We start from the raw sequence: 24,443 nt of genomic DNA, 5'->3' as shown, positions 1-24,443 counted from the left end.
ATCCCCCCACAGAATGGCAACTGGAAGGAGAGCTGAGGATAAGGGGTATGGTTTGTCTGGTGGTCCTGGAAGTGTTTATTGAAGATCCGTTGTCAGAAATGTCCTCCTATTCATAGCAGCCAATCAGGAAGTTGTTTGTTGCTGTTTCACATCCAACTGACTTGCCATTATAAGCTTACATAAGACACTAGTGTATGAATAAATGAGTCACTGGTCTAGTGTAATTGGACCCCAGTGCTCTGTGTATAATAATTTTTTTTCTTTTTTTAATTGCTAACATCAAACTCTGAACTCTATAAGACTTCGAGGGCGATGTCACCACTTAGTAAAACTGTGAATGGAATGTTAGTAATTGGCTTTACTTTAATCCATGAATAACATTTGTTGATATCTTAACTTCATTCACAAGCTTGTCTGGTCCAAATTCATTCATAAGACTTGCAACAGAGTCAAAAGAGAGGGCAGGACCTTCTCCAGAGAGCTTATTGGGTGGTGACGCTTCTCCTTACAGCTATTGGCTTAAAGGAGAGCCAGTCAAGCGTGCCAAAGGTGAAAAAGCCCGGCGGCCATTTTGTTGATCAAGTTCACCATTGTTTATGACTTGAGCTGTTGCTTGCTGAACATTCCAGCAAACAAGCTGTTAAATGTTATGGATCAGTGGACGGGCAAGAGGCAAGTATCTTTAGTTAAAATCATTGTTTACACTAGTCTTGTTATTCAAAAGATTTATAAATGTTTTAGTCTAAATGTTTGGTAAAGTTATTTTGCAATCTTCCCTTCATGTGCATAGCATGTGCACCGCTAGGAAAAAGGTAATGGTTCAGTTTCATTGCAATGGCTTTGGAGTTTTTGGCTGTCATTTGCTGGAGAATAGGGTTGAAGACACAGCAGATGCGTTGAAGTGGAAGGTTTGATGTTTGTTGAAGTCGTTGATGCAATTGTTGGAGTTGTTTTAAAGTAGTAGTTGTTGTTGTTGCTGCAGTTGTTGTTGCTGCAGTTGTTGTTGCTGCAGTTGTTGTTGCTGCTGTAGATTGTAGCTTGTAAATTATAGCTAGTAGCTTGTAGATTATAGCTGGTAATTTGTAGATGGTAGCTGGTAGATTGTAGCTGGTAGGTGATAGCTGGTAGGTGATAGCTTGTAGATGCTTTGGTTGTCCATGCTGGTTTAGAGTAGGTTCTTCAACGGAGCTAGCTACGGTGAAGCTGCCTCTTCAAAACGAAGATAGCAATGGAATAAACCCCAGGGTATTTATAGTAGTTTAGGAGTCATCTGATTGGATCGTAGTGAATTGGATAATGCGGGTCAGCTGCTAGCAATCATAAGCACGTGATCCTCTCGAAATTTGTTTATACATAAACTTCACTAAGGGCAGCTGCTGTTTTCCCCCATTCACACATACACACGGTGGTTTACCAAAGAGAATTTCAAACGGGCTCAAATTAATTTTTGATCTTTTTCTTATTCTCATGTACATCAGGACAATGGGTAAAGCTTGAACCCATGTAAGCCCTGTGTTTTCACAACATTTTGCCAATTTGTTTTTCAGGATGCCATTTTCTCTTTCAACAGCTCCACCTGAAGCCGGATGGTAACTGTGTTCTCAAATCAATTTCCAAATATTGGCTCACTGGTTTGATTGCTTCATTAACAAAATGAGTACCATTATCTGAACTTATTTTTCGTGGTATTCCCCATCTCGGCACAATTTCAGTCATTAGCGCTTTTGCTACCGCAGCCGAATCTTGTTTTGAGGTTGGAAAAACTTCAACCCATTTTGACCACATGTCAACCATCACCAAACAGTACCTTTTCCCATTGCATGGGGACAATTCAATGAAATCCATCATCAAATATTCAAATGGCCCTGTTGGAGGTGGATGAGATGATTGTGGAACTTTTATCGCTCTGGCCACATTATGTGTGTTGCAAATTACACATCGTCTACAGAAATTGTCCGCAAATGCAGTGAACCCCTTTTTGAACCACAGTTCCCTCATTTGCGCAACCATTGCTGTTTTTGACACACGATCTTTACCGTGAAGTAATTTTGCATAATGTTGGAAAAAATGTTTTGGTAAGCACGCCTTGCCCTCAGCACACTTCCACACATAATCTTTCATCACACAGCAGGCTGTCTCCACTTGTTTTTCTCTAGCTCTGTCGCGAAGGTCTGCATGTCCTGCACAGAAGAACACACGTCATTGTTATCACCAACAGATAGCAAAGAACATTCAGAGTTGTCTTTGTCTTGGGACGCCGCAACTTTTGCTGCTCCATCTGCCCTGGAGTTACCTACAGAAATAGAATCTTTATTGTTAGTATGTGCTGCGCATTTACAAATGGCCAGTTTGTCAGGTAGTAAAATCGCATCCAGCAGCGCTGCCACTAAAGGAGCATGGAATATTGGTCGACCATCTGACTTTAGAAATTTTCGGTGTTTTCACAGAGCCCCAAAATCATGAGCTACTCCAAATGCATATCTTGAGTCAGTGTAAATTGTAGCCTCTTTTTCTGCCATCAATTTACAGGCTTCTGTCAACGCCACGAGCTCTGCGGCCTGTGTCGAATAGTGCCCTGGTAATTTCCCAGAGGCCACCACATCAAATTAGGTTGTTACAGCATAACCAACCTTATTCTGGCCTGTTTGTGGATCTTTAAATGCTGAACCATCCACAAAGAGGACATTGTCACAATTTTCAAGTGGTTCGTCAGAAAGGTCAGGTCGTGGCGAACACAGTCTACCTCCATGGTCCTGTAGGAGTAATGACGTCATGAACCCACTTCTTTCATCTATCATCTGAACAAATGGTTTTGTTGGTACAGGTAAACCCAATGCAGGGGCTTCAGCCATTTGTAATTTCATGTTTACAAATGCCTGCTCTGCCTCTGTCGTCCACCCTAGTTTGTCAGTGGATTTCATCCCCTTCCCTTGTGTTAGGGCTCTCAGGGGTTGTTCCAAAATTGCATAATTTGGAATAAATGTGCGACAATATGAGCACATACCCAAAAAAGACAACATTTGTTTTTTCGTTAGTGGTTTTGGTACATTTTTTTATACCACTTACCCTTTTTTAAGAAAGAGATTTGCTTTGTGGTGTAATAACGTGCCCGAAAAATGTTTTGTTTAACAAACAAAACCTTTAGTTTAACAAACTGCAATTTTGTCAAACTGACCTTGTGGCCCTCCTTAGCCAAATGCCTGAGGAGAGTCACAATGTCTTTTACACACGTCTTTTCATTCTTAGCACATATCAACAGGTCATCAACATACTTTAACAAAGCAGTTCCAGCTGTCAGGGTCAAAGGTTCCAAACTACTTAACAACACTTCATTGTACAAAGTTGGAGATTCTGTAAAACCCTGACACAGATGTGTAAAGGTGTAGCCTTTGCCATTGAAATTAAAATACAAACCAAAACTGGCTTTCTTTGTCCACTGGCACACTAAAAAATGCATTTCAAGTCAACCATGCAAGGATTCTTTACGCAAAGTTTGTCAATAGCAGTCACAGTTCTTGAAACAGCTGTTTCAGTTTCACTGTCCACTCTAAAGGCCTGAGAGAGCGCGCTCCATTCTACCCCTCCCTCTCTGTTTTCCCAGTCTTTGGCTTCAACACACTGCTTCACAAACGGGCCTAAATCAGCCCTAGACTGATGTTTACCCTTGCAAACTGTTATGTGAGGCACAGCCTGTGCTGACATGAGATAGAATGAACGCTGCTTTTCTGACAGAGACACTGAAACTGCACAGAGACTATTCTTCCAGTACATTTTCTCTAAAACCAAAGTTTCATTCACATTTGCCTCAAACCAAGCTTTTTCAAACTCTGTATCTCTATCAGTTACGACATGTGACATACAATGCAGTTCACTAGGAGACATTATATCACTGTCAAAAGGTTTTACACGTTCTTCAGCCAATTTGAAAATTGAATTAGCCCATTCATTGTTTTCAACCAGCCATTCATAGGCCCACTGTGGTGCTTGTGATTCAATTTGTAAACAACAAAATTCCTCTCCTTCAATCACTCTCACACCAGAGGAGTCTGCTGTTAAAAGCAAGTTTAATTCACACAAAATGTCCCTTCCAAGGAAAGGAACGGGGTATTTTGGTGATCTAACAAAGGCATGTCTGAAATTGTTACCCCCCTCTGTCTCACAGGTCAGCGGGGCTGTAAATCACTCAACCACTGTATGACCAGATGCAGACAGACTCGTGAAATTTGTTTGCTAAAGGTATTTCACACTGCAGGTCACATGGTAGTATGCAAGATATGCTAGCTCCACTATCAGCTAGAAACTCAATCAATGTATTCTCAATCAACATAGAATATTTTGGCATATTTAAAAAATGCTTCACTATTAAAAACAATGCAATTTTATCAGAAAAATTATCAATATTACTGTGATCAAAATTAAAGTGGGAAATGCAAGCTTTTCCTTCATTGCAGAGAGCAAGTATGTCAGTGTATGCGAATGTGTGTGTATAAAAATGTGTCTGCATTCAAACATGTTAATAAAAAAAAATGTTCACTTCCCTTTACTGTAGCTGTTGGCTGTTTGCCCAGACCCCCTCCATTCTGCTCTTACCTCTCCGCACATCAGCTCCTCGTTGTTGGTTTGTGCCTTTCGGGTCAATCCTTGACCAAAAGTCCATTTCGGTTGTAAGCGCAGACATTTGGTACTGTTTCTCGTCACGTGCACCACAGGCTCTGCAGGTTTCATCACCATCTGTCACATTCCAGTTTCTCCATCTTATGGTATCTTTCTCCCCCTTGACACCTTTGTCACCTTTGAACTTGTGGTATTTTTGGTTGTCAGGTGTCAGGTCTGCCACTTGTGCCAGAGCCATGCACAGCTCCCTTTCTGCTTTCATCTTGTCTTGCTTTTACTTCACTGTCAGTTTGTCTTCAGCATGTTGAGCACACAGCAGGATGTCCGTTAAATGTCCATTTCTCCACTTCAAACAGATGTCCTCCTCTCGCTTGAGGTGGGAATTTCGTTGGTGCGGTTGGAGGTCTTCTGGGACTGTAGCAGTTGAGGTCTGGGTCAGTTCTCAGGGCTCGCAGCTCAGCCATGGGATAGTGATGGTACATCGGTACATGTATGGAAACAGATGTATAGAAAGGATTAGTAATGCTAATTACTATTTCCCTCAGAAACCTGTGATACTTTAGTAGTTTTCCTATATCTTGCATTTCTTTTTTCCCCATACAGTCTTTTCATGTTCCAAAACACAGGTGTATTATATCTTTTATTTTGCTTTGAGACTTCCCCATACTGGCAACAATCTTTCCCCTGGACTTTTTCGGTACCTATTAATCTGTCGGAAGTCTCCAACAGATTTAGATTTTTCACCTAAAATCAAAAAGTTAAGCTTTCCAGCTCTAATTTTGTGGCCCCCAATTTCAACCCCCTTTTAGAAGTAAATCGCTTGGCCCGATTTCAACCTCCTCCATAAAGTTAACCTCCACTCCACAGCTGCCCTGTCCTGACCTCTTCATGCATCTCAAAGGACTGAGCTGTCCCGGGACAAGCTTGCTAATATACAGAATTGGACTCTGGGCCATCTGGGCATTCAAAGCATTTGCAGACCTGGACAGATTCGTCCAGCCCAGCACCTCCTTGTGCTGCAAAAGGGAGGATTTCTCCCTATGAGCTATCAACCAAGGCTGAACCTGGACGGGGGCGTCCCGCGAGTCACTTTTACCACACAAGGCAGGGATAATTTGTCCCAATCGGAATGTAGCCATGGCAGAACCTGGACGCAGCAGGCATCCAGCTTTGAACTAAGAAGACAGGGCTCATTTGTCCCTACTGAATCTACTTTTACCACACAGATAATAAATAAAATGAATAATGAAGACACTGAACACCATTTGACCGTTAAGTTGTACAATATTTATTCAGGACGATTCAGAGTCTACTGTTGGTTCGAGTGGGCGAGCGCCCTGGCTTTTCCCCCTGGCAGGGCGCCATGGCAGCGTCCTCCTGCTGGTTCCCTCCTGGAAAAGAGAAACATAAAGGGCAGTTAGCCAATGCCACACGTTCTGCTGTCCACGCCAAAGAGAATCTGATTTTACCAGGGGAGACACGGGAGTCTCTGTCCTCTTGCGCCCTTTCCGCGGGGGCTTTCAGTGCCCGCTGCCTCCCCATCCTCCTCCTCCTCCACCAGGGCCCTTTCAAACAGTCTGCGGCGCTCGCGTGCTTGGAGAGGTTCGAGGTGAAGTGCGTAGAACTTATCTGAGGTTGAAGTGTCATGGAACATGAATTGCGCCACCTTGCGGCGATCCTCTGAAGAGTGTGCATTCTTTGCCTGCGTCGGAGAGAGACAGACAGGCAGAAGCTTGATTAGGATCGAAGCTGCCGGTGGTAGTTACAGGGGCGTCACAGGCATACTCACATGAGTCGCGATCGCAGTCCGTACGTCAGTAAAGGTGGGTTTGCCTGGAAGGCCCATACTGATTCACGCAGACTGAAAGTACTTGTTCAGGGTGCGACAAGGACTGGCTCTGGAAGTGAAAAAGAAATAGGTAGCCTGGCTTCCTCCGGGGAGACCAGCCCGCAGCGCCAAGAACCTGCGGAACCAGTTGTATTCCTCCCTGTTTAGAGACAACTGCGCCGCCCCGAAGGCTCTGTTTGTCTTATGCGTGGTAATCTGCCATCAGAGAACAAGCAGTGATTTAGAGAGCATGCTACTGGTGACCCCCACCTTACTTGCGCCATACGTTAATGACATAAGCAGACTCGTCGGGGCTTCTGGAGGCCTCTTCAACATCCTGGATTGTGAGATTCTGGAAGACGCCACAGCGGTGCCCAGAGATGGAGGTTAGGTAACCAGTCAGAAAGCCATAAAAGCGCCACTGTTGCCTAGTGCTTGGGTTGGACTCGAGGCTATCTGATGAAGGACATTAGACAAATTAGACCACTGACGGTTCTATTTCCTCTCTGGGTCACCAACAGCTTTTGGATGGTGGTGACTTATTCTCTGGGGCGCCAGCAGTTCAACCAAGAGCTGCTGGTGGCCCGGAGAGGAAATGTTTGTTTCTTCTCCAGGGGCACCAGCAGTTCTTGGTTCACCCAGTCACATCTGTCTGCCCCTCTCCCCCGTGAATGGGACTCATTCGGGGGGGAAGGGGGGCAGACAGACGTGGGTGGATGAACCAAGAACTGCTGGTGACCCAGAGAGGAAATTAAACCTAGGCCACCAGCAGCCGTTGGTTCACCCAGCCACGTCTGTCTGCCCCCCTTCCCCCCGAATGAGTCCCATTCGCAGGGGAGAGGGACAGACAGACGTGACAGGGTGAACCAAGAACTGCTGGTACCCTGGAGGAACGAACAGGGGGAATTGTTGGAACGGCGGAAGGCTGGCTTACCTAGCAGGGCGGGGATTTTCCTCCCAGCGGTCTGGTGACAGCGCACTAGGCTGGCCTTGGGGATCATTCTGCTTTCCTTCGACTGCTTGGTTTGAACCTCGTGCACGACGACACGCCGGCGTATGCCGCGAATGAGGGCTCTGATCTCCCTTCGAATCAGAACCAGAGCCGTGCTGGAGAGGCGACAGGCGGTCGGCGGGGTTTCCGATAGGTAGTCCAGGAACTGGTCCGGGAATGGGAAGGCATGGGGGTCCAAAGGCTCCGGAGGCTCGGGGGGCGTCGGACCTCCGGCCTCCCCTCGCCCGGGAGCCGGTGGTGCAGGAGGTGACCTGGTTCTCCTCGCCCTCTTCCTCCTTCTTCTCCCCCCTTCTCCCCTCCTTAACTCCCGGTAGAGGCGTGTGAACTGAAGCAGGGTAGACCGCATCTTGGTAACCTGCTTCCTCAGGTCCGTGAGCTGAGCCTGTATGCACTCCGTGGCGCGCCTGAAGCCGCGATCGGCGCACGGGCGGCCGGCCTCCGGGCCCTCCAAGTCCCGCTCCTCCTCGGAGGACGAGGCTAGCCGGGACACGATGGGGATTGCCGGCTGGGTGGACTGCAGCCACTGCAACTCCCGAGCTACTTTCCGTTGTTTCGGTGCCTGTCTAGGCGGGCTGGCGTCCTGCGACAGCCCGGGACCGGGCACGGCATCTTCCGCGTGTCCACGCGGCCGGTGGCCAGCGCGAGCAGTAGCCTCTTCTCGTCGGAGTTGGTCACCTTGTGAACGGCCGTCAGGTGAGGAGCAAGCTGACTGTAGAAGTTGAAGCATAGGGCACATTCAGCCATGACCGTGCTAGAGCCAATGCAGAGGGGGAAAGAAATCCACACGCCAGGTGCGGCGGTTGATAAGCGGGCGGAGGCGGTGTCCACTTCTGCGTCATGACGTTGGTGGACCCGTATTTCTTAAAGGGGAAGGACACCCCCCCGCACCAGGGGGTGTAAGCCGATGCCCTACGGGGATCCATTCGGTTCAAGCCTTCTTTTGTTATCCACCTCACTCCCTCCCCCCCCTTTTCAAAGGAACCAGGGGGGGTGGGGTGTCCCGTGAAACAATGCACCCCCCCTTCATCGCTGCCTCGGCCAGCAGTTCGACACCTCTCTCTCTTGTTACGACTCGAGTAGAGGAAGGGGTATTCCACCTCACTCCCTCCCCCCTTCATTGCTGCTCTGGCCTGCGGGAGCTTTTCAACAGCGTTTCTCGTTCACTTTTACCACCCCAAGAAGGGGATTGTTTGAGCCCCATCAAACATGCACCGTTTTGGTGGGCAGCTCCACACGCGCCAGCTTTTTTTTTTGCTTTTACGACCTGCTACAACCAACATCGATACGCACCAACCATCGAAAGGGGGGTCCAGACAGCCCGTAACCCCAGCACCACTGACCCTGGCACGTTTCACCTCGCCGGAGACCACTAGCTTCCCCCAAGCAACCACCCTCATTCCCCCCGGCACCACTGACCCTGGCACGTTTCACCTCGCCGGAGACCACTAGCTTCCCCCAAGCAACCACCCTCACTCCCCCCGGGAGCAGGGTAGGTGGGGTGAGGGTCAGCCGGGAGCCAGCAAGGATAAACCCAGGGGGTGGGCGGCGTTGCGGGCGGACGGATGGGATGCAAACGCACACACTTGGGCGGGGGGAGAATCGAAGCCTACACCAGCTCGTGCCCTACGCTGCCCCTGGGGGCTCAATTCACCACGCCGGGTGACTCGACCGAACCCACCGAGCATCCCCCAGCCCTCGCAGGGCGAGGAGCGTGGGGCGGGGGCACGGGCCGAGTATCGGTGCGGGGGAAACGGAGTCCAGGGGGGCGGGCTGGCGGGCTGAGCGGCAGACAAGCTCTGGGTCATAGCCAGACGGGCCTTCTGGGTCCTTACCCACGGATCGAGGCAGGAAGGGGGGGGGCGCTGTGTGCGGAGGGACACCCCCATGCCTCCCTGATAGAACGCCCAGGACGGGGAGGATCTACCACACCCATAGAGGCCAACCCCATTGGTGCTTTGGGGGGCCTGGGTGGGGGCCTAACACTTGCTCCTATCGATCAGTCACCAAGGGGGTCTGGCAACTAGACTGTCAGAGACTAAGTCCGTTATTCTTCGACTTCGCCGAAACCTTGATGGCAGGTCAGAGACTGTTGTGTCGGGCAAATACTTCCAGGCGCGGGACGTCCCGACAAGTAGGCCGGGAAGGGTGGTCTCCCATCGGGCATGGTTTGGTGGGCTCGGGCCTGGGTCTAATCAACGCCCCGGTGAGCGCCAGGCCGAACGTTTTCCTGTTGGACCTTAGCGCTAGATGCATAAAGATGTGCCGCTGGTGAACCATTGATGGAGCCACTGACATCCAGGGCCCTGTGCCGTGCGCGCACTGCCCAAGGTACCCCCACTTTCCGGGGGAAAGCCGAGCTCCACTCCCTGGCCTGGAGCCACTGACATCCAGGGCCCTGTGCCTTGCGTGCACTGCCCGAGGTACCCCCACTCTCCAGGGGAAAGCCGAGCTCCACTCCCTGGCCTGGAACCACTGACATCCAGGGCCCTGTGCCGTGCGCGCACTGCCCGAGGTACCCCCACTCTCCGGGGGCAAGCGCTGGTTCCAAAGGACCCTCCAGATTGGCACCTGATCACCAGCAGTGCCCGGGCACCCCACTATTAAGCCCGGGGACACTAACTCCTCCAAACCGCACGGACAAGACAGACGTGCTGCTGGTGACCCAACTGGCCAAGACGTACCGCTGGTGGCCCAATCGGTCTTGGGTTTCTGAAAGGAGCACCACCGGTCTTTGGCGCGTGGATGGGGCACCAGCGGCATGTAGTTCTAGCCTCCGTGAACGATGAAAACCCATGTTTGCTGCGGGGAGAAGGACGCTTTGGCACGGGTTGACAGCTTAGCTGCGTCCCCTGTCTCCCCGGGGCGCGCGCGCTCTGGCCTGCGTGGAGAAGGACGCTTTGGCGCGGGTTGACAGCTTAGCTGCGTCCCCTGTCTCCCCGGGGCGCGCGCGCTCTGGCCTGCGTGGAGAAGGACGCTTTGGCGCGGGTTGACAGCTTAGCTGCTTCCCCTGTCTCCCCGGGGCGCGCGCACTCTGGCCTGCGGGGAGAAGGACGCTTTGGCGCGGGTTGACAGCTCAGCTGCGTCCCCCTGTCTCCGGCCTGCGGGGAAAAGGACGCTTTGGCGCGGGTTGGCAGCTCAGCCATGGACCCCTGACTCCCATGGTGTTCAGCCCACTGGCCTTGCCCGGGTTCGAACGCTTGTCTTGGGGCAAGGGGCCCCTCTTTAGAGCCCTGGTTCGTTCAACCGCTAAATCAAAAATTGCACTAAGTGCTCTATTTCTGTCTGTTATCGAAACCTCGACGGCAGGTCAGCGGCACGGGATACGCCGGGGAGAGTGGTTTCTATCCGGGCATGGCTTGGTGGGCTCTCCCCTGGGTCTAACCAACGCCCCCGGTGAGCACACTTAGGTTTCTTCTGATGTGTAAATGGTGCCGCTGGTGAACCATTGGCCTCCAAGGCTTCATGTCACGCGCTCTGTGCCCAATACACCCTCACTTATCCCGGGCAAGCACTGATCGCCAAAGACCCCCCCCCCTGGCTCTCTGACCCCTCGCTTACCGTTGGTGACCCAACCGGGCCATTGCGCGCGCTGGCCTGCGGGGAGAAGGACGCTTTGGCGCGGGTTGACAGCTCAGCTGCGTCTTCTGTCTCCCCGGGGCGCGCGCGCTCTGGCCTGCGGGGAGAAGGACGCTTTGGCGCAGGTTGACAGCTCAGCTGCGTCCCCTGTCTCTCCGGGGCGCGCGCGCGCTGGCCTGCGGGGAAAAGGACGCTTTGGCGCGGGTTGGCAGCTCAGCCATAGACTCCTGACTCCCATGGTGTTCAGCCCACTGGCCTTGCCTGGGTTCGAACGCTAGTCTTGGGGCAATGGGCCCCTCTTTAGAGCCCTGGTTCGTTCAACCGCTAAATCAAAAATTGCAAAAAGTGCTCTATTTCTGTCTGTTATCGAAACCTTGACGGCAGGTCAGCGAAACCCAGGGTCGCGCTAGCACCTCCAGGCGCGGGATACGCCGGGGAGAGTGGTCTCTATCCGGGCATGGCTTGGTGGGCTCTCCCCTGGGTCTAACCAACGCGCCCGGTGAGCTCATCCATTGCGTTCGCCAGCGGTCGTTCCAAAGACCCCCCCTGCTAGAGACCCACCATCCCCATAATGAGTGTTAGTTGTTTCAAACAGCAAAAAAATAAAATCAATGCATTTCGTTTTCAAAAAGAATTTTTTTTACTTTCTTCCGGAAGTAAATCGCACAGCCCTAGCTTTCAACCTCTTTTTGGAAGTAAATCGCACAGCCCCCTGATTTCAACTCCTTGTTAAAAAGGTCTTGATCTTAGTCAGGCACCAGATCTCACTTGTGTAAGGTCTTGATCTTAGCTAAATGCCAGATCTCACTTGTAAAAAGGTCTCGATCACCGCCTGATGTCAGATCTCACTTGCATTAATCACGGTGCTATCCCACAGAGACTGATCTACCAGCATGGTGATGGCCCAAATAACAGTGAAAAACCATTTTAATAGCCTAATCAAATGCCCAAAACTGTTTAATTTTCTTTTAGTAGTAAACAAAGAATTTGTCTCTTACCAGAGTTCAGATGCCATTGAGTTCTTTTCCCAGATGTCAGTGGGGTCCCCCTCCGAGCCCGGCGGTCGGCCCCTCAACCCTCAATCGAGCAGGGCAGGGCTGTGACACGAAGTCCCAGGATGATCAGTCACCGTCCGCAGGGTCCGGAAAAGTTCCTCAAAGACATCCCACTTCTGACACCAAATTGTAGTGGCAATTTTCTTTAAAGAGGCGCTCTCTGTGGTCAAGAAACAAAGTATTACCCGGGATGTCTTTTTAAAGTTTTATTTTTTGCAAAGAAGGTCACAATCATACAGCAACAACAGTTTCAGCAGAGTGAGACTCTGAAGTCAAGTATGTTCACCCTTTTATCTGGTTTTTACTGCTTACAAGGTCAAATCCTAATAATGCCCATTCTGATGACAGTTTCTACAGAATGAGACACTGAAGCAAAATGTGTTCACTGTTCTATCTAGTTTGTACTGCTTGCAAGGTCAAATCCTAATAAGGCCCATTCTGTACGTGCGTCAGGTGCTCTTCTGTTTCTGCTGTAAGTTTCCACTACACATGTTTATCTAAAAATGAATTTCCATTACACCTAACATCTGCAAAATCTCGTTTTGCACTTGTGGAGAGGTATGGTCATGTAGTGAGTCAACGAATCGTTCCAGAACCGAACAAGCCACAGACCATGTTATCCTTAAAAGAGTGGTTGGTGCTTACATGTCTGAGTTTTGATTTTATTTTCAAAGCAATCCACAGGCACCCAGCAAAAGGCAATCCACAGGATGACTAGCCAGTCAACATCACAGTTGTGTGTTAATTAACTTTACACCTTAAAACAATAAGAGGCTCTACAATCAAAAACCCACCAAACCGGTTTTTGAGAAGTACCTTTTGGTTCATGTGTCCTTTGGCGTCTGCAAGGAATACACATTCTCATGCAGACACAGAAGTGATCAGAAACGCTTCCAAAGTTTAATGGACATTTAAGTAAAACTGTTTATTTGAGTAAAGTACGTTTGCTTTATGTTTCTGTAGGTTTTTGTGTGTACATGTTCCATGTGTTTAACAAAACTGTTATGGATAGTTATTGAGTAATAGCCCTCAGTGGCAAATGAAATCTACAGAATGTTTGTGAAATACTTCATGTTTGTTATTGATTGAAAGCTAGGAACATTTCAAATGCATTGGTTTATATGAAGAAACCATACTATGAAAAGTGTCCATGTTATGAGACTTTATTTTAACCACTATGCTATCAAAGCAGCACCCATACAAGGTGTCAACCTGGCCTTTTAGAGTGCAGAATTGGGGTATGACTCCACCCCGCACCTTCTCTGATTGGACAAGTATTGTGTAGACCCAGCCTCTACCAAAGCCTATAAAACTTTGAACAAAGGAATTTCATTGTCATCTTTTGCCGGTCATCTTTGCCAGTCGTCACCGCCGTCGCTGCCCGGATGTCGCTCTTCTCGTGCTGTGGCCGTTACATCGCCTTGCCGGAAGCCTCGTTACATCACGGAGCAGACCGCGACCTTCACTTGCTGCCGGCTCGACCCCTGATCTGCTTGTGCAACCGCATCAACAACAAGCCATCGGGTCAATATCTCAGAACTCTGAAACTCCGTCATAACTACAGAAACGCCAGGAAGGACTTCAAACGCCGCCTCATCCAACATCCGTATCCCTAGCAACCGACTAAGGAAACCCCTCTTCACCTACGAGGGAATTCCATCACGTCACTGAAGTTGCTACGCTGACCAATCAGCTTCACCGGGATTTCCCTTTGGACCAGTCGAGGAAACCAAAATTCCATCAGAACGCAAGTAGCACAAACAAGGTTTCTATCCATTGCTGACACTGGTGTGAATTATGTTTAAGTAGTAAAGAATAGCGAAATTCTCTGCTTTTATGGTTTCTCTCAGGTTGCAATGCTAAGAACTTAGCAAAGGCTAGAAGTTAAATCCACTCAGTCAAAACTCTCCTCAAACTGCTTGTGCGTGTGTTTATGTACGTAGATTAGTACTTTGTGTTATAGAGTAGCAATAAACTTTTGTTTCGTTTTAAGATCAGTGTTGGTGTGTTGTGTGTTTTATAAGTTAATGCCTCAGCTTCAGATACTGCTACCTTGCTTATTAAATAATTACATACTGTTTTTATATCGTTATTGTTGGCCACGTAATAATATAATACAGGATTGCTTTACACTAAACGTTCTATTTGCTGGACAAATACTTAGGTTAAGTGTAAGCTTTAAATAATTCGATGTGAATCATGTTCGAATCTTTGATGATTTAAAACATGATTTAAACCAAAGAGCTGATTCTTACAGTCATGACAATGGCATGGCCAGTCAAAAAGATAGGCTTCATCCTTCCTTTTATATTTCAAATATTGAAATAGGTTACCATCCTCTTTGTCATGACCACACAGTGCCAAACCCTGCCTAGTAAAATACTGTACTGCACCTATAATAATTTGCAAGCAGTGTCTGGCATTTTCCTGTTATTTTGACAAGACAGTTGAGAGTTGTTTATTTATTGGGACTCCTTCTTGACAATTGATTGTAACTGCATGATGATTGGCTTTAGTATTTTGATGCCGTTCAAATCTTTCAAGAGCATTTTTCCGGTTGGTGAACCCCTTTGAGCAGAATCCAGGGTCTGCTTTTTTTGACATGGTTCTTTTCTGTATGGTATTTATTTTTACACAGTGAAAACAGAGAATTCCCATAACTGTGGGGTAGGCTTGGGCGATATCCAAAATTTGATACTTTCAGACCTCCTTTATATTTTACCCCGGTATCCGGTATTACCGTGCGTGATAAAAATAAAAAAAATTATGACTTAAGGCTCAGACAGCATCACCAAACTGTTGGCTTGTGCCTAAACCATTCAGAAACTGAATACCTTATATGCGAACTTAGGTTCGTAGTCACCTGTTTGTCTTGTTTGCATACTTCTGCGTGGGACACCTCTCTCATTTGCACGCAGACACACACACACAGAGAGAGAGAGAGAGCGGTGCTGTGCGTCACTTGGCTCTTTCTCTCTCTCTCTCTCTCTTACATACACACATATACACATCGCTCCCGCGATTTATTCGGAAATTTACTCCCGCACCACAAGAAATCTGGTACACCAGCGGGAATGCAGAGAGCTGTAATCGGGCCATAAAAATTAGGCCCGTTGGAGCCTGAGCCCAACAGGTACTTTTGATTGACAGCTTTTTAAAAGCCCGAACCCATTTACAGCCCGACATTATACAAATGTGCACAGGCACACAGCTCTTTTGCCTTTTTTTCAAGAATGAGTTATTTATGTTTTAACATAATTTATTTGTAACAAACGTTGACTGCTGTCATGGAAAATTAATTGGATGTTCCTGGCTGGCAGAAGATGAACAAACAATCCCACCCAAAACTTGCAAAATTTGCCAGATCAGAACTCTGCATCCCGGCCTGTAGCAGCAGTAGTGAAAGGGTGTTCGGTGCTGCTGGACACACTAAACCCAGTGGATTAAATAATGTTTCTTCACAAAAATATTTAGTATGTGATATACTGACACTGTAAAACATTTATTTAGTTGCACAACACTTTGTGTTTGCTATGAAAGAAAAGACATATGAAATCCTTATCGTAATCATAACCGATTAACCATAACCTTATTATCATTTAAAGGGGTGGTCCAGAATGTTATTTTTAAGGCTTGGTTGTGTTAATAAGATGCAAAGCAATGTGTGCTCATGTTTAACTTGAAGGAAATCGTGTTATTTTTTCATAAATCTCACTTTGATTATACACAGCTACTCAGCTAACATGAAAACGACTGTCATATTTCCTAGTTCCTCTAAAAGGCCCACCCTCAAGTGACTCTGATTGGTCATCATCATAATATGCTGTGATACGCCGATCGGCTTCACGTCACGCCCTGACAAGCACGCGCGTTTTGTGTAAACAGTCAGTCAGTCAACACGTGTCTGTAACGAGTGAAAATGGGATGCGGCTCCTTTAACTGTTTCTGTGCCTTTTAGTGTGTTTATGCGTGTATACGATGAAGTATCTGTAACACGAGAAGCGCATGTGCGCGGGAGAGATTTTTATTGTTCTTTTTCTCTCATGCTCGGATTAAGTTATTTTCTGTGGTGACAGAATAAAGCACAAGATGTGAGATGAGACCTTTGTGAGCCTGGATTGATTTGTTTTTGATGTTACACTCCAGTTGGGAAATCATTGCTGTATTTTTTTTAAATCAATGCGTTACAGGACGTCTTTCATGCATATGGGGAATATGCCTGTGTAAGTAACATGAATCGTTCACATATCTTTTGCGACTTTATTGTCCGAGTTGTAAAACGCATAGCATAGCTGCCTATAGAGAGAAATTCTGCCGTCTCACACAGAGAGACGCAGGTGCTGGCCAAGAGTGCGTGTATGTGTATGTGTGTGTGTGCGTTTACAGCCGTTTGATAAATATGGATTTGTAACGTTAGCTAAGTCGTTAGCGGTTACCATAATTTCCCGTTGTTTACATCTTTGCTACAACACACCGTTAAAGTTAGACACTGTACATGTCATGATCAATTTTAACAAATAAAAACACTTACAGGTCATGACTCAGAGTTCACAGCGTCTCCTTGCTCCATCTTTGAGGAGATTTTAACTGAATCCAGCACTGAACTGGGAGAGATTCTGGAAGCTGTGTTTTGTCAAATCATGCTTGCTATGTATTTTATAGTTCTCTGGAACATAATTAATATTGAACTGTAAGCACTTCTGTGTTTGGGTCGTGTCATTTGGAAGCCCAACAACAGAAACAGAACAGCTCTGTGGAAACAGCAGGATGGCATTTCTCTCTCTGCAGTAACGTTACAGCGCCTCTGGCCACGGCCTTTACCTGCGCAGTGTGGGATGCGCAATAACGAACTTTTGTGATCTCACAGGGGGCGGAAGTATTTTTTGTAGTCCCCAAAATTCGTTAATTGTAGGCGTTGCTAAGCTAACTCTGTACAAATCAAGGTCTCCCTTTGCATTAAACTTTGAATATTTTACATTCAGAGATGCTGTTTATGTTCACACAGCTACATTACACATCAACTGAAGTTTAAAATATAATATCGTAGTGGACCACCCCTTTAAAGGATGTGTGGCCAGTTTAATTTTCACTTCCAAGTGCGGCTCATTGCTGCCGTCACAGTGAAAAAACACACACACATGCAAATCATTCATTCAGAGCGGCTCTCAAACGAACACTCTGTGCAGCAAACTGAACGTTATTTACAACATTTTACTTGTTATTCACAGCCTATGCAGGTTCTGTTCACTAAAGTAGCTGTCGTTGGCGTGCTGTATGCATTCTCAGTAGCTCTTTGTCAGCTCACGTTTGATTTTGTGGCCGCAAATATCATTACATGAAGACAGAAATTACATTTCTGGGTGAATTATACTTTATGAATACAGTATGTGACACTTTTTAACATGATTTGAAGGTGTTCATGTTCTTGAAAAGACTGCCTTCTCTCCTGACCTTGAAAATATAATTGGCTAAATCGTAGAAAAGCTGAATTAAGATTGTGTGTAGCCCTACTATTAATCATGCAGCCCTACTATGAAGCATCTCTAAAATCAGAATTGTGTTACTGGGCGGTTTGTGTTATTGTTACGAACATTTTTTTTTATCAACACAAAATAATTCATAAAGGGAACGCAACATATATTTGTTCATTATGATGCTGCATTACAAGAACTGAATATCAAGAACTGAACATTTTAATAAAATATAAACCACTTTAGTAACATTTAAGACATAAATGTTTAACAAAGAGAACATAACAATTTACATATTGCCATAATCTTGGCGCATAATCTTGATGTTTTGGCAATGCAGCTCCTTGTGATGAAGCACTTCTTGTTTATTTTGTAGATAACTGACCATAAAATATAACATCAACTAGTTAAGATACAATTTATGCCAAACTAGGAATGCTGATTTCAATTAATTTTGCCAACTGACAGCCGCTCCTTAACTGAATATTAACCGTTAACCGATTGATATCAAAATGCTATTTAAAAAAAAAAAAATTGACAAGCCATTTTTTGTTTGATACATTAAATATTGCATTTTAAAATACTGATTTAGGCTATTTTAACATGCGAACAGCATACAGAACATAACAGAATATTTACACACCTGCAGTGTTTTTTTCAGAAGCATAGATAAATAGAATAAACTAACAAAAAGAATAAAATAAATCCTGCTCTAGATCTTTTTCACTTAAATGACAAATTAAGATTACAAAACGAAAACACTGACTGAATCCTTTTTAAGAACCGGCATAGGCTGTTTGTCGAATCATGTTTTTTTTTTCCATCAAATAAAAATATTGGGGTAACTCAAATCCCAGATAGCAGGCAGTAATCGGCCCGAGCTCGGCTGTCCTCCGGCGCCTCCGGCTCCGACTCGGCATCGGCGAGTGTTATCCGGGCCGAGTGCTGTCTGTAGAGTCCTGGCCGCTTCTGGCAAGGACTCGGCTGATGGCAACTGATTAAGTTCTTATTTTATCTAGTAATCTGTTAGCTCCACGTTTAATGATAATTTGAGAAAATATTCATGGTACGATAGCAAAAAAAAAAAAAAAGAAAAAAAGAATATTTAGTGTGGATGGTCGCAATGTTTAGACGCAAACAAAACAATATTATTTATAAATAGACTATACATGTCATCTAGAGAAAAACTATGTAAAATTTGCTTATTTTTGAGATAGCACGCTCCTGTGCTGACTGTTTTTTTTTTTTTTATTAAAGCAGAAGTTGGTTTCATAATAAACACATGCGTGACTAAACTCCTGATCCAAACTCCAATCCAGACGATGGCGGCAATGCTCCAAAAAGCTGGTTGTCAACCACCATGGCACGAAGATCACAAGAAGAAAAAGTTTGGTTTTTCAAAGATTTCACGTGGATTCCAGTCAGAAAGGTAAGCTTTTTACTGCTTGTGTACTGTATAATTAGCGAATTTAGAGCTTAAAACATTTCCACAGTGTTTGGTTGTAACAGCGTTTAGTAATTTAAAACAGTTTGATACGAAATGTAACTTGCTTTAAGAAACACGACTGGAGCTAATGTATGCTAAAGCTAACAGTTACAAACACGTCTGAAAGTTCCTGTTCCTTTTACACAATGTTAGATTGTAACGTGTGTAGTAACTGAAAACTATTTTAATTATTTTAAAGAAACATGAAACGAATTTGTGTGTATGCTAACTTTGGGTTAAAGAAACTTTCTGTAGACGAATCCATTAACTAACATGGCAAAACGTGTTTTTTTCCTGATTTAACATTATGAAGTACCGTGGATGTTGAAAAAATCATTGTACAGGCGTATACTTATCCAACAGTATTAATTCTGTGATTATGTGTAAATAAAAACTAATCGTTTTGGATTAATAAAATATTATTGTTTATCTTGTTTATGCAGTTAGTCACGAAAAATGATCAAAACTTGACTGTTTACTATTCTCTTTAAATTATCCAAGAGAAATATATTAGTATGCACTTTAATTCATATGTGTTAGCCTATGTGAATCAATTATATCTTTTGTTCAAGCTGTAATGGTCAGTTAATGTAAAACTGAACGTCTTAAAGCAGATTTTGATGTTTTCTCTTTTGAACGTGAATAGGCATGTTATAGTTGTGTGCTAAAAGTCCATTATAAGCTGTAAACTGCTGATACATTTTCAACATAGATTGAGCTTTTCAGACATTACATTACTAATTGCTTCACAAACAGCTGAAATGGTTTATTGTTATTGGCTATCATCAAACATTTTTCACAATGGTAGGTTAATCTTCATGGGTACAGAATAATGCATGTGATTGGCCATCTTACAAATCTATGTCTCAGATTCATAAGGCTGTCACTCTGCATAAATCTCCGAATAAATCTTGTGCAATCTTCAGTGTACTGATTATTTCCACTATAGGTATTATATGCATTAATTAACTTTGATAGTATTTCAGGATTTGAACTTTTCTTTACGGGAGGTTAACAACAATGTGATGTTTTATTATAGATGCATATGAGGAAGCTCGACTCAAACATCCACACGCAACTGTGTTTCTGACTGGCAGACAGATGAGGATGATGATCGCCCGTCATACATCTAAAGGCAGAACAGGTTTGTTTGCAATTATTTTAAACACATACTGTCAACATTATGTCATTGATCTATTACAACCTGTGAGTTTTGCCCTGGCACTATACTAAAGTGATGTTTTGTTTTGTAAATGTATCTGATCAAGGGACAGTAAAGACACATCTATATCGTGATGAAGAAAAATTACTTGGAACAAAGAGGCTGGATAAAAGGCAGGTATGAAGATTTCAGAAATCCATGCAGCACCACAAGTACCATCACCATCAATGACTATGGCAGAAATCTTAAGACCACCATCAAGATGCACAGATACTGTACATTCCAGTACACCAGGCGTGTCCAAAAATGTCCAAGAACATTTTTACTGTATGTCTGATAATATTTTTTCTTTTGGAGAAAGACTTATGTTTTATTTCGGCTAGAATAAAAAGCGGTTTAAATTTTTTAATGAACCATTTTAAGGTCAAAATTATTAGCCCCTTAAGTCTTCAGAACAAACCATTGTTATAAAATAACTTGCCTAATTACCTTAACTTGACTAGTTAACTTGATTAACCTAGTTAAGCCTTTAAATGTCACTTTAAGCTGTATAGAAGTGTCTTAAAAATATCTAGTCAAATATTATTTACTGTCATCATGGCAAAGATAAAATAAATCAGTTATTAGAAATGAGTTACTAAAGCTAATATGTTTAGAAATGTGTGGAAAAAAATGTTTAACTCTCCGTTAAACAGAAACTGGGGAAAAAAGAAACGGTGGCTAATAATTTAGGGGGGCTAACAATTCTGACTTCAACTGTATATATATATATATATATATATATATATATATATATATATATATATATATATATATATATATATATATATATATATATATATATAAACGTGTCTGTGTGATGTATGTAAAATTTGGCCCGCGACAACGTTTGTTTTTTTGCATCTGGCCCTCGGCCCAAAAAGTTTGGACACTCCTGCAGTACACCTATGAACATTTACAGTCTTTGTTCTAGTGCAGTTTGAGATCAAGACAGAACTTATTGCATCTCGTGATGTCTTTGTAAGAATTGAAGACATCACTAAATTTGTTAAGGTTTAATGCAGCTAGAAAGTAAAGATCAACTAGAGAATATCAGCAGTGTCTAACCCACTGTTGTATTTACAGAAGTTGTATGAGAATAAGCTACAGGTTGATTTATACTAATCTGTTATTTTTCTTTTTTAGCACGACTGACTGAAATCATGCAACGTCATAAAGCAGCAGCTGGGCCTGATTCTCACAAAACCAAAACAGACGTGATGAAATTCCAAATGTGAACACATTTGACCTTCCTTTGGCCAATTTGATTTGTAAAAGCTTGAAAATCAACTAAAGGAGCAGCCCGAACAAATGAAGAAACTGGTAAGTTCAAGCTCTTGCTAATTTCAAAGTGTTTTAAGTTTATTTGTTTTTTTTTTTATTGTTTTTTTTGCTTCGCAGGTAGCCTACTTTTTTCCTAATTTTTTCATTTTTTTTTTCATTAGTACTTGTTCACTACTAATTATCTGTTTATCTTTTAATCACAGATGGAGTGAGGACAAATGTCCATACCACGCCACTGATAAAGAAGTGGAAAAATGCATTACAAGGTAGCTACAACTTGCCCCTGACAGGGATGGAGGAAGAAAGAAGAGAAAGCTAATGTGTCAAATGTCTACAGTAGGTGAGAGTTCAAAGTGACTATTACCGCCGCGCCTTATACCGCCGCCGTTTGAAATAACTGCAGCTCTGTTTTTAGTATATGACCGCAGCTTGTGAATTCAATTCAATTCAATTCAATTCAGCTTTATTTGTATAGCGCTTTTACAATGTAGATTGTGTCAAAGCAGCTTCACATAAATGGTCATAGTAACTGGAACAGTGTGGTTCAGGTTTTAGTGTTTAAGTTCAGTTCAGTTCAGTTTAGCTCTGTTCAGTGTGATTTAATCATTACTGAGAGTTCAAACACTGAAGAGGAAATTCATCGATGCGTAGCTCTACCAATCCTGAACCATGCGAGGTAGTGGCGACAGCGGAGAGGGAAAAAAAAACTTCACCTGATGGGAGTGAAGAAAAAAAACCTTGAGAGAACCAGACTCAGTTGGGCACGACCATTTTAATTTCTCCGCTGGCCAAAAGTCTTGTGCAGAAATTCATTCGCCGTGGTTTATGCTGGAAGATGGCCTCAATGAAGACTCGTCTGTCCCTGGAGCGTCGCTGGAATCAGACTCATGTTCTCCACTCCCCATGACCATCAGCGCAGCAGCAGCTCAGGATATGGCCTGGTCCCGAATATGGAATCCTTGGGATGAGCCGCCAGGGGGCGCAAAGGGACGGGATGCGAACGGACAGAAATAGCCTTTACAGCAGCTTTAAATATGCTACTGTGCTTGTAAATGAGATTAAACAATAAGTCAAAGCATTATAATACCTTCATTAATCATTTAAAATTTGTTAACACACTTTATTGTAAACTTTTTAAGTGCAAAGAGGACTAGTTTTGGAAAATAGAATTGAAGAAATAAAAGTCAACTAACATGAAAGCACAAACATTCAGTACAAATAAATAGTCTTAAATAAATAAATAAAGCAGTCTTTTAGCCTAAATATAGAGAGATGTTCAGTTTGAATTTTTTTTGATAGGACTAAGACAAGACATTTTCATTTATGTTTTTATTTCTGTTTTAATTTTTGTTGTTGATTATATTTTACTATCTTATTTTATGTCTCAACAATTGTACATAATAATAAACGAATAATGAAAACTAATTAATAATGAAATTAGGCCTAAATAAATAATTTATTTAAAGATATTGCGGCGAAACACTGAGAAACGGTCAGGGGCATGGTCTAAAGAGCTTAAGTTGAATGCTGCTTCATCAAAAGCAAATAAATAAATAAATAAATTGACCTACCTTAAGGAGATCACTGAAAGTATAATAAAACAAATTTTGCCGCAGGACATAACATAAATTAAGTCTCGCAGGTTTATTTTTAATAATTTAGTTTCAGTTCAGTTTTTGTTTTTTTTTCAAAACGTCAATGTTCTCCTTTAAAGAAGCTATAACTGTTGTTTTGTTTTTAAATTAATGGCTCAGTATGTTTGGTATTTTAATTTCAATTTCAGTCACCTTGCATATATATGCGTGTGAAATATAATGCCGCATAACCGCGAAAAAAAGAAGAAAAAGCTGTCAGTTAGACCTAATTCATCAAAATGAACTTTAATAAAATACAGCATGTATGTTAATACAGGCAGAATGTGAACAAACTCAAGGTAAGGCTAAGATATGTGCTTGCTTTTTAATGCATTTAAAAAGATTTGCTACTATGGTGTATAATAATGTTTTTTTCTTCCTTTTTTGTATGGTAAAGGACAATGCACATTGTTATTGATGTAAACTTAGACTAAAACTTACCATTGATAAATGTGACCTAGCCTACTTCAAGCAGATAACTTAAAGTATAATAAAAATAATTTTGCCACAGGACATAAATAAAGTCCCGCAAGTTTAGTTTTAATAATTTGGTTTCAGTTTTGTTCAGTTTTTTTTTCTCAAAACATCTGTTTTAATTTAAAGTAAAATTGTTGTTTTTTTTTGTTGTTGTTGTTTTACTTGTAATGGCTCTCTCTCTCTCTCTCTCTCTCTCTCTCTCTCTCTCTCTCTCTCTCTCTCTCTCTCTCTCTCTATATATATATATATATATATATATATATATATATATATATATATATATATATATATATATTATATCTGTAATTATTTAATAATATACAATTATAAATATATTCTTAATAAACTTCCCAGCCACAAATATTAAAGAACACAACTTGTATTAAAACTGGGATTAGAAAGAATACGATGCTTGTTATATAATTTCACGAGTTCACACTTGCATTCGTTTAAGTATAAAGCATATTTGGCGTGCTGTCCGGGGGGAGGGCTCTGAGCTCGAGGAGACACCCCAACTCGAGTTATTCCCCTTATAAGGAAACAAAGAGGAGTTGGGATTCGAGCGAAGTATCTAGCCCGGCCCCAGAGCGCTTCCCCCGGGAATGCAATGCAAGAGGTGAGGTGACGGGGTGGTGGAGGGATGCTGAAGTCGTGAGATGCTGCAGGTAAGACAGCTTTGGTATATATAGGCGTTGCTCAGAAACTGATTTGATGATAGGATAATTGTCAATGACGTATTCGATACTGAAACTTCTGCGCATGCTCCTCCCGAAATTTGTTTACAAACATCACTTCACGAGTTCAC

At 43.7% G+C, this 24,443-nt stretch overlaps 1 long non-coding RNA gene across 1 annotated transcript; it reads left to right on the top strand.

The window, feature by feature from the left end:
• Positions 1–580: 580 nt before the first annotated feature.
• On the top strand, positions 581–22,790 carry LOC141385733 (uncharacterized). The gene is made up of 6 exons (XR_012406644.1): positions 581–672; positions 18,817–18,985; positions 20,082–20,186; positions 20,311–20,381; positions 21,390–21,566; positions 21,731–22,790. It is a non-coding gene; the product is annotated as an uncharacterized lncRNA (long non-coding RNA).
• The last annotated feature ends 1,653 nt before the right edge of the window (positions 22,791–24,443 follow it).

The sequence above is a fragment of the Danio rerio genome, chromosome 1, assembly GCF_049306965.1.
Source record: "Danio rerio strain Tuebingen ecotype United States chromosome 1, GRCz12tu, whole genome shotgun sequence".
In the NCBI taxonomy this organism is placed as follows: Eukaryota; Metazoa; Chordata; class Actinopteri; order Cypriniformes; family Danionidae; genus Danio; species Danio rerio.
This window is presented reverse-complemented; position numbering and strand designations above follow the sequence as displayed.